Below are 11,211 nucleotides of genomic sequence, written 5' to 3' on the forward strand. Positions count from 1 at the left end.
CAAGCAAAGTTGTATCATCTGCATATCTCAGGTTGTTAATGATTCTTCCTCCAATCCTGATACCACGTTTTTCTTCATATAGTCCAGCTTCTCGGATTATACTATAAACTAATAATCACCATTTACAAGGCTTCCCACTCCTCCACATCAAGAAGTGGGAGGAGGTGTGAATGTCATGCACACCACTGGCAGATAGCATTTCTGGTATTTTGTGGGTGTTTGAGAAGTTGCTTCTTTATATCAATACCAACCAATGCAGGAAATATAAACCTATTATTCTCCACTAAAGCAATAAGTATAAGTTTTCTGAGCCACCACTTGTCTGTCAGCTTGTCATCCTGTGGTGGCTTACATGTTGTTGTGAGGCTGTAGTCTATGCCACTGGTATTTCAAATACCAGCAGGGTCCCATGGTAAACAGGCTTCAGTGGAGCTTCCAAACTAAGACAGACTCAGAAGAAGAAAGGTGCCATCCACTTCTCAAAGAAGAGGCCAGTGAAACCTTATGAATAGCAGTGAAACACTGTCTGATATAATACTGGAGAACATTATTAATAGCCTTGAAACACTGAATGACATAGTGCTGGAAGATAAGCCCCTCAGGCCTGAAGCACTCAAAATATGACTGGGGAAGAGCTGCCTCCTCGCAGTAGAGCTGACCTTAATGATGTAGACAGAGTAAACCTTTCAGGACCTCCATTTGCTGATGTGGCACATCTCAAGATGAGAAGAAACAGCTTAAAACATCCATTAATAATTGGAACATGAAATGTACAAAGTATGAATCTAGGAAAATTGGAAGTTGTCAAAAATGAAATGGAACACATAAAAACTGACAACCTAGGCATTACTGAGCTGAAATGGACCAGTTTTAGCCATTTTGAATCAGAAAATTGTATGATCTACTATTCTGGGAATGACAAATTGAAGAGGAAATGGTGTGGCATTCATCATCACAAATAATGGTTCAAGATCTATCCTGAAGTACAGTGCTGTCAGTGATAGGATAATATCCATACACCTACAAGGAAGGCTGGGAGCTCTGGTGGCATAGTGCCCAAGGCATTTCACCACTAACCAGAAGGATGGTGGGTCAAACCCACCAACCACTCCTCAGAAGGAAGGTTGGGCAATCTACTTCCATAGTGATACTGCCTTGGAAACCCAAGGAGGGGTTTCTGTGAGTCCGACCCAACTTGATGGCAGTCAGTTTGATTTGGAAGACCAATTAGTACTACTATTATTCAAATTTATGCACCAACCTCCAAAGCCAAAGATGAGGAAATTGAAGATTTTTGCCAACTTCTGCAGTCTGAAATTGACCAAACATGCAATCAAGATGTGTTGATTATCACTGTTTATTGGAATGTAAAAGTTGGAAGCAAAGAAGAATCACCTAGTTGGGAAATATGGCCTTGGTGATAGAAATAACACTGGCGATCTCATGATAGAATTTTGCAAGTCCAATGACTTATCCATTGCAAATACCTTTTTCAACAACATAAGTGGTGGCTATACACATAGACTTCAATAGATAGAGTACACAGGCATCAGATTGAGTACATCTGTGCAGAGAGGTGATGGAGAAGCTCAACATCTTCAGCCAAAACAAGGTCAAGCACTGAGGTGAAACAGACCAAAAACTGCTCATATGTAAGTTCAAGTTGAAGCTGAAGACAATTAAAACTAGTCCACGAGAATCAAAATATGACCTTGGTTACATGCCTCCTGAATTTAGAAACCATCTAAAGAATAGATTTCATGCATTGAACACCAGTGACAGAAAACCAGAGGAATTGTGTGATGACATCAAGAACATCATCCATGAAGAAAGCAAAAGCCCATTAAAAAGACAAGAAAAGAAGAAAAGACCAAAATGGATGACAGAAGAGACTCTGAAACTTGCCCTTGAACAGAGAGTGGCTAAAGCAAATGGAAGAATTGACAAGATAAAAGAGCTGAACAAAAGATTTTGAAGAGCAGCTTATGAAGACAAATTCAATTATTATAATGAAATGTGCAAAGACCTGGAGTTAGAAAACCAAAAGGGAAGAACACACTCAGCATTTCTCAAACTGAAAGAACTGATGAGCCTTGAGTTGCAATATTGAAAGATTCTATGGGCAAAATATTGAATTATGCAGGAAACATCAAAAGAAGATGGAAGAACTACACGGTGTCACTGTACCAAAAGGAATTGGTTGATGTTCATCCAGTTCAGGGGGTGGCATATGATCAAGAACCCATAGTATTGAGGGAAGAAGTTTAAGTTGCACTGAAGGAATTGGCAAAGAATAAAGCTCCAGGAATTGGCAGAATACTCATGGAAATGTTTCAACAAATGGATGTTGCGTTGAAGGCATGCACATGGCTATGCCAAGAGATTTGGAAGACAACTACCTGGCCAACTGACTAGACAAGATCCATATTTCTACCCATTCCAAAAAAGGTGATCCAATAGAATGTAGAAATTATCTAACAATATCATTAATATCACACACAAGTAAAAGCTTGCTGAAGATAATTCAAAGATGGTTGCTGCAGTATATTGACAGAGAATTCCAGAAATTCAAAATGGATTCAGAAGAGGAAGTGGAATGAGAGATATCATTGCTGATGTCAGATGGATCTTGGCTGAGAGCAAAACATACCAGAAAGATGTTTACTTGTGTTTTATTGACTATGCAAAAATATTCGATTGTGTGGATTGTAACAAATTACGAACAACATTGAGAAGAATGGGAATTCTAGAACACTTAATTATTCTCATGAGGAAACTCTACAGAGACCAGGAGGCTGTCATTCAAACAGAACAAGGTGATATTGCATGGTTTACAATCAGGAAGGCAGTACATCAGGGTTGTATCCTTCCACCATATTTGTTCAATCTGTATGCTGAGCAAATAATCTGAGAAACTGGACTATATGAAGAAGAGTGTGGCATCAGGGTTGTAGGAAGACTCATCCTGCAATATGCAGATGACACAAGTTTGCTTGCTGAAAGTGAGGGTGATTTGAAACACTGATGAAGATTGAAGACTACAGTCTGCAGTATGGATTATATCTCAACATAAAGAAAATGAAAATCCTTACAACGGAGCCAATAAAAGTATCATGATAAATGGAGAGAAGATTGGAGTTGTCAAAGATTTCATATTACTTGTTTCCACAATCAACACCAATGGAAGCAGCAATCAAGACATCAGATGATGTATTGCACTGGTTAAATCTGCTGCAAAAGATCTCTTTCAAGTGCTGAAGAGCAAAGATGTCTCTGAAGACTAAGGTGTGCCTAATTCAAGTCATGGTATTTTCAGTTGCCTCATTATGCATGTGAAAGCCAGACAATGAATAAGGAATACCAAAGAAGAGTTGATGCTTTTGAGTTGTGTTGTTGGTGAAGGATATTGAAAGTACCATGGACTTCCAGAACAACTAATGACTCTGTCCTGGAAGAATGCAGCCAGAATGCTCCTTGGAGGCAAGACAGGCCAGACTTTGTTTAGCATACTTTGGTCATGTTGTCAGAAGGGACCATTCCCTGGAGAAGTATATCATGCTTGGTAAAATAGAGGGTCAATGAAAAAGGGGAAGGCCCTCAATGAGATGGATTGACACAGTGGCTGCAAATATGGGCTCTGGTACAGCAAGTGTTGTGAGGCTGGCACAGGACTGGGCAGTGTTTCATTCTGTTGTATGGATGGTTGCTATGAGCCAACTTGATGGCACCTAACAACAAAAAAACAACAGCTTTCTGAGAAAAATCTTCTCTTGGTCTTTGGTCCCCAAAATTTTATTTTATTTTATTTTATTCTATTCTAAGAATAACATAGGAAGAGTTTTAAAGTTATGATTCATTAACAAAAGAGCCATAGAGACAAATAAGGTGCCACCTACCATGACAGCAGTTTGGTTTCAATAAAATCAAAGAACATAGAATGTGAGTTGGATAGGAAACAGTGTAAAATTTCCTACTTTCCTTTTGGGTTCTCATTATTATTTCAGTTCACAGTTGAGATTTGTAGATTTACTCAACCAGGAATTAAAAGTGCAGCTTTGGCAGCAGGCTGTCTAGATCTGAATCAGTCTTTGAAATCCCATTGATGAGCTTTGTGCAAGTGAGTTCTTCATTTCTGAAATAGGGAAATAATAGTCTCTTACTCACAAAGAATTAAAAGAGATAATATGTATAAAGTACTTATTCTAGCATATAGTAAATACTTGATTAATATGAGCAATTATGTATTTCTAATAGCTATTAGGAGTTCATGGGTGGTTCAAATGTGCTTGGCTACTAACTAATTGGAGGTTTGAGTCCACCCAGAGGCACCTTGGAAGAAAGGTCTGGTTATTTACTTCTGAAAAATCAGCTACTGAAAACCCAATGGAAAAATGCTCTACTCAATATATATGGGGTGCATGAGTCAGAGTCAACTTGACAGCAACTGAAAAAATAGTTACTGATATAGTCGGGATAAGAAAAAGAGGAACTGAACACCAACATGGGCTTTGGTATGATAAGAATTAGCTTCCAAACTGATGAGAGCAGTACTTAGGACAGACACTAAAATGCCCTTATCATGCTTCAGGAAGCGTGAGATCTCTCTTAACAATAACCCCATTTTACAACTCCTGTCCTATGTGTTTCTCTTAGTGTCATCTTCATCTCTCCAGTGGCTTCTCCATAAAGGAAGGGCCATGACTGCAGCAGCCTTGCCTGTCACCATCACCTCCTCCCCAAGAGATAAACATAGCTGTTTTCTACTATTGCAATTGGTAAAGTCCTAGGTAAGGTCACAATTGGCCTTGGATGGGATTTAAACCCACCTCTAGGGGTTAATGATTATCTCATCAATTCTTGGAGCCTTGTTTTCCACCAACTCCTTCAGTACAGCTTCAACTTCTTCCTTCAATACCATCAGTTCTTGATCATATGCCACCTCCTGAAATGGATGAACATTGACCAATTCTTTGTGGCACATTGACTGTGTATTCTTTCAATCTTCTTTTGATGTTTCCTGCATCAGTCAATATTTTGCCCAAAGAAACTTTCAATATTGCAACTCAAGGCTTGAATTTTTTCTTCAGTTCTTTCAGCATGAGAAATGCTGAGTGTGTTCTTCCTTTCTGGTTTTCTAAAACTAGGTCTTTGCACATTTCGTTACAATAATTGACTTTGTCTTCATGAGCTGCTCTTTAAAATCTTCTGTTCAGCTCTTTTGTCTTATCGTTTCTTCCATTTGCTTTATCAACTCTCTGTCCTCTTCTGTGATAGTTGGAACTGTGTGTCAACTTGGCTGGACCACAATTCTGTGTGGTTTAAGCAATTGTGATGTGGGTTGTTCCCATGATGGGATCAGATGTGTATGTTTTGAGCAGCCAATCTGTTGAAAGGAAGTTTCCCTAGGAGTGTGGCCTGCTTCCAGTATATTTATGGACATCCTGGGAAAAGAGACACTTGTCTGTGGATTGGGATTCTGTTGTGCTGCCTACAATTGTCCGTGAGTGAACAATCCACCATTTGGCCTGGAAATCTTGGATTCACCATTCGTTGCAGTCAACAACCAGTATACAGCCTGCCAACCTTGAGCTCATCAGTCCCTACAGCTGTGAGAGTCAGGAAAAGTCTCCAGCTTGATATTTGATCCCAAAACTTTGGACTTGCCAGCTTCTACAAGTGTGTGAGCCATTTTCTTAAGATAAATTCTCTTTCACTCTCTCTTTCTATGAGATTTGCTTCTCTAGAGAACCCAGTCTAACACATTTGGCACCGAGAGTGGGGTGGTTCTAGAGAGACAAATTCAGAAGGATGGGCTTCCTAAATTGATTCTCCAGTTTGATTAATTGTAAAGGCACTGGTGACCCTGACTCCTTTAGTAAAGAGAGCCTTGCTGATCCATAGCATGAGGTGGCAATATTAATATGCAAAATAACACCACCCAAAGATCAAGTACTTGTGAGAAAAGAGACTCTGGGTGATCACATATTTGATATTTTTCTACAATTCCATAAGCATGAGGAGTATAAGGAAGCTGGTTGGTTGGTCCTAGTTACACTAGATAAAGTGGTGAAAGAGCGAGATGAGCTCAGGGCTGGAGAGTCATGGCTTAAGGGCCACATAAAAGACCTCAATATTTCCAGCTGTGCTTTGAAAGAAAGCCTTATTTCTTCTAGTAGCAGAGCTGATATTGCTGAAAACCAAACCTAGAGTCTTATTGTAAGGGAGGCTGAATTACAAGGCCAATAAAATTACCAACCCAGAATGATGTCTGAAGTTAAAGTGAGGGCACTGATTGGGAAAAAATGGAATCCTGAAACCTGGAATGGGGACGTACAGACAGATACTCAGGAAGATCAGAATATGGAGCCTGTAAATTCTGTTGAATCACTCCCATCTGAAGGGATTACCGTAAAACCTTTATCCCCTACACCTCGGTTTGATAGGATTAACGCAACTATTTCTGCTGAGTCATTGCCTGAAGCAGAGGCCATGGAAGACATTGCTGACAATGACTCATTGTTACTGCTAGACCTATAACTAAAGTTCAGTCCAAGTGAACCCCAAAAGGTGAAATATAAAGTGTGACTGCGGAGGTAGTATGCTAACCCAAATTGATTTTGCTAACGTGTACAGACAGAAACCTGGAGAATATATGTATGGGAATAGCTACTGAGGGTGTGGGATAATGGTACAAAGAATGCAACATTGGATCAGTCTGAGTTTATTGATTTAGACCCACTAAGTACAGATTCTTCATTCAATGTTTCACCTCAAGAGATTAGGAAAGGATCTAATAATTTATTTGGTTGGCTTACTGAAGCATGGATTGTGCCATGGCCTACCTTGAATTATCAAACCTGTCTTGGTATAATGTAGAAGGTATCCAGAGGCTTAGGGATATTGGCCTGTTAGAATGGATTTCTCAGATTAGACCCCTAGAGCCAGAAATGGAGAGTCCAGGAGACATGCCTCTCACGAGCATGGTGAGGAATAAATTTGTGATAGGAGCTCCAGCATCCTTGAAGACTGCTGTGATTGCTCTTTTATGTAAGCTGGATTTGACAGAGGAAACTGCCTTAATTGAACTAAGACACTTAAATGTGATGGGACTGATTGGACCCTGCAGTAGTAGGGGCCAAGTGGCAGCAGTTAATTGACAAAGGCAAAGTGGTCATGATTACCATAATGGACAGCAGTAGGAACAGTAATCAGAATATTCTGGCTCAGGTGGAATTATGGCATTGGATACTTGTGCATGATGTTCCTAGTAGTGGAATACATGGCATACTGCTTGAACAATTTCTCTTAGAAAGATCAGCACAAGGCCAGTCCCCCTGAGGCGGAGGTTAAAGATGTCCCAAATGTCCAAACTACCGTACCAGTCCATCATTTCAGACATTAACTCCTCCTCCTCCTCCCAGCAATTTCCCCAGTCTTAGGGTTCTGTATTTCACTGTGATGCCTCACAGAACTCACAGACACCCATGGGTTCATCTCACATAGTAGTGGTGGAGGCTGGCAGGCTGGCGAGTCCCAGTTCCATAAGTAGGTCTGGAGGATCCTTCCAACTCTTGGGCTTTGATGAACCTTGATCAGCAGATCAGATGACAGCTGCTGTCCCAAATTCAGGGGTGAGATGAGGATGACACAAGACAAAACTGGAGCAAGAGGAGGACGAATCTTCCCAGGAGATTCATAGGTATACCCTCAGGGAAGCTAAGGGTGGTGACTTGAATTATACCCTCCAGCAAGGCAGGACTCAAGATACATTCCACCTGTGTTGCCCCAACAGAAATAACCTAAATCCCATCACAGAGTCGATTTCCAGTCATTATAGGGAATGACTACTATCAGCTGCCCAGCCAAGTTGATACCTGACCATAACTACCACACCACCCCAAACAGGCATGGATAAAGGGATTTACAAAACATCACAGAATGGAGGACAATGGTTAGAAGGGCCACATCAAGCAATTCACTGCATTGCATGCCCTGGATCTTCCAGCCATTAGCCCTTTCCTAGTTGAAAGATTAATTTCCCCCTCCCAATCATACTACCGGTCCCAAGGTCATTAACAATAAGTCTTTCAGCAAGGCAAAGAGTCCTAAGGGTGAGATTATTCAGATACCAGCCATTCAGCTCTGCTGTATTTGTCCACCTGATCCAAAAGTTTTTTCTCATTATTATCCTTTTAGTATCTGATAATATTTAACTGAGATGATATTATTCCCTTGTTCTGAGTCTATCTTTAGGTATCAGCACAATGTTGGATTTCCCCCACTGCATAACCCATTTATTCATTCCTTTACCTTCAGCTATTATTTCTCCTTCCTTCCATTTGTCATTTATTTTTATCCAGACTTTCCCACCTTGGGAGGGGACATCAAATTCAGCTGTTGTGCCTATCCATATTGCTGGTAGCAAGATCAGTCTAGCAAGTGCTTCCCCCTCAGTCCATTCCCATTCACGCCGGGTATGGTTACACAGATACAAAACCAGTGGACTATCTCGACCACTGGGCAGGATGGTAGTATTCACTGTCAGCTCTAGTTTGGCCAGATGGGGAGAAGGTACAATCCATCCCATAAGGCCCTTGGGAATTCTGGCATACAGGTTCAGAGATATAAACACAGTTCCTTGCTGAGGGATCACCCCAGCCTCTGGCACCCGCAGCTGCATCCCAGGTCCAGGGACCACAGATTCTGGCAGGAAGAAGCAACGTTAGGTGATGTGGGGAAAAACTGTACAGTGGCACCAGCATTCTCTCCCACCCCTTCTTCCCTAGATCCCCAAGAATAGCGTAGGAATCTGTTGAATGGTGATCCTCTCTTCACCCCCCTCATGTTGAGTGTGAGCACACATTCATGAAGGCGTGTGAGTCAGCCCTTTAGGCCTTTACCTCCCCCAGTTTTAGACAACAAATGTTTCAATTGCCCATTCCAGTTCTCTATCAAACCATTACTTTGAGGATGGTATGCAACAGGAGCTCTGGTAGCATAGTGACTAAGACACTTGCCTGCTAACCAGACGGCTGGTGGTTCAAACCCACCAGCCACTCCTCGGAAGGAAGGTTGGGCAATCCTACTTCCGTAGTGATATGCCTCGGAAACCCAAGGAGGGGTCGCTATGAGTCGGGTTTGACTCAACGGCACATAACAACAACAACAACAACATGCAACATGGTATGTCCATTTAATATGATTTTTTTGGCCCACTGCTGCACCCTATGGGATGTAAAGTGCATTCCTTGGTCTGAGGAAATATAACTTGGTGGCCCAAATTGGTACAGTATCTTTTGTTCCAATCCTTTAATGGTGTTTTTGGCATTTGCATCTGTCACAGGATAAGCAAAGCCCAGTCCAGAGTAAGTATCTATTCCTCTGAGGACCCATTAATAGCCACCTGGAGCCATTGGTCCTATATAATTGACTTGCCAGCTGTGTGAAGGGCCTTCCCCCCTGGGGAATCTGCCCCATAGCCATCTGTAACCTCTATCTTTACTGCTGACAGACAGAGAATTCCTTATTGTCATTTTGTGTCTCAGAGGGTGCAAGAGGGATGTGCCCTGATTCAGCCCATCTCTGCATTGCTGCAGCACCCCCGTGTCCACTCATCTCATGAACCCAAATGGCTACCTCAAGGGAGCGTACCAACATATCCACTTGCTGGTTCCAATCACCTTCTGATCCAGGAAGGGGATTCTTCCGATGGGCTTACTCTAATGCGTCCTCTGAATTCCCAGAATGCTTTCCATAGGTCCATGCTTCACACAGGGTTCCCCTTAATAGTCCAATTGTCCATCGCCCATTTGCCTGACTGTATAGCCAGGCCATTGGCGACTGCCCATGAATCAGTGAAAATCCAAACATATGGGCACTCACCATTGCCCAATTCTTCCATGACAGCTAAGAAGACAGCATGCAGTTCAGCCCATTGGGCTGACCTATCTTTACCTTCTTCAATAAGGGTCTTTCCATCTGCTGGTCTTAATGCAGCAGCTTTCCATGTCAGTTTTTGTCCATGTACCCTGGAGCTGCCATCTGTGAATCAAGCAGCCTTCTGTTGATCCATAGAAAGTTGTTCATATGGCACTGCCCATGTGGCAATGTGTTCTGGCAGCTCTTCGGGTGGTTCCAGTGTAGGACCTATAGGAAAGGAGGCTACCTGCTCATGGATACGATGGGTGCCTCCTTGCATCCCTCCAGTTGCTTGTTCTTGAATAAACCATTTCCATTTTATTATGGAACTATTTTGGGCACCACCTTCCTTATTAGAGTGTTTCTCTGACATCACCCAAGACATTATGGGTATTTCAGGTCTCATAATAATTTTATGCCCTTCTGTCATTGAAGCAGTCTCAATCAATGCCCAATAGCAGGCAAGCAATTGCCTCTCAAATGGTGTGTATCATGCTGCAGCATCTGGAAACTTTCTAGTCCAAAATCCCAGTGGTCATCGTAGGGCAGCATTCTCAGGTTTTTGCCATAAGCTCCAGTCTGCATAAGCACTTGTAGCAGACACCTGCAAGATCATGTCTGAATGTGGATCATAAGGACCTAAAAGCAAGGACAGTGAGACCGCTTTCTGTATTTTGGACATAGCCTGATGCTGCTCCAGCCCCCATTCAAATATATTTTTCTTCCTAGTGGCTTTATGGATAGGAGTCAGCAATAAACCCAGGTGTGGAATATGTGTTCTCCAGAATCCAAATAGACCAAGTAAATGTTGGGTTTCCTGCTTAGTCTTGGGGGTAGGTAGTGACAGCAACTTATTTTTGGTTACCTGGGGAGTGTCACAGGTGGCTTCTGCCGAAGTTATTCACAAGAATTTCACTGTTTGAGCAGGGCCCTGGATTTTTGCTGAATGTATTAATCAGCCTCTATTGGTCATGTGGGCCACCACTGTTTTCAAATCTGCCCTAGCCTGTTCTTCTGTGTTTGATATTAACATAATGTTATCAATGTAATGTATCACCATACTTGAAATCTGTACCAAGTCCAAGTCTCTCCTAACCAAGCCATGACATTAAGCAGATGAGTTCAAAAAAACCCTGGGGCAAAACTCTGAAGGTGTACTGAGAGCCTTCCCATGTGAAAGCAAACTGTGACTGACTCTTTTCTGAGATCGGTATAGAGAAAAATGCATTTGCAAGAACAATCACTGAGTAACAGTCTCCTTTGGCCTGTTGTATTTTCTGCACCACCGATACC

General features: G+C 41.9%; 1 pseudogene; it reads right to left on the bottom strand.

The window, feature by feature from the left end:
• LOC103203974 overlaps positions 1-9,834 on the bottom strand; it is a 151,805-nt pseudogene extending 141,971 nt beyond the window's left edge.
• Positions 9,835-11,211: the final 1,377 nt, after the last annotated feature.

Source organism: Orycteropus afer, unplaced genomic scaffold, assembly GCF_000298275.1.
Source record: "Orycteropus afer afer isolate SDZICR_OR568_19922 unplaced genomic scaffold, OryAfe1.0 scaffold00236, whole genome shotgun sequence".
In the NCBI taxonomy this organism is placed as follows: Eukaryota; Metazoa; Chordata; class Mammalia; order Tubulidentata; family Orycteropodidae; genus Orycteropus; species Orycteropus afer.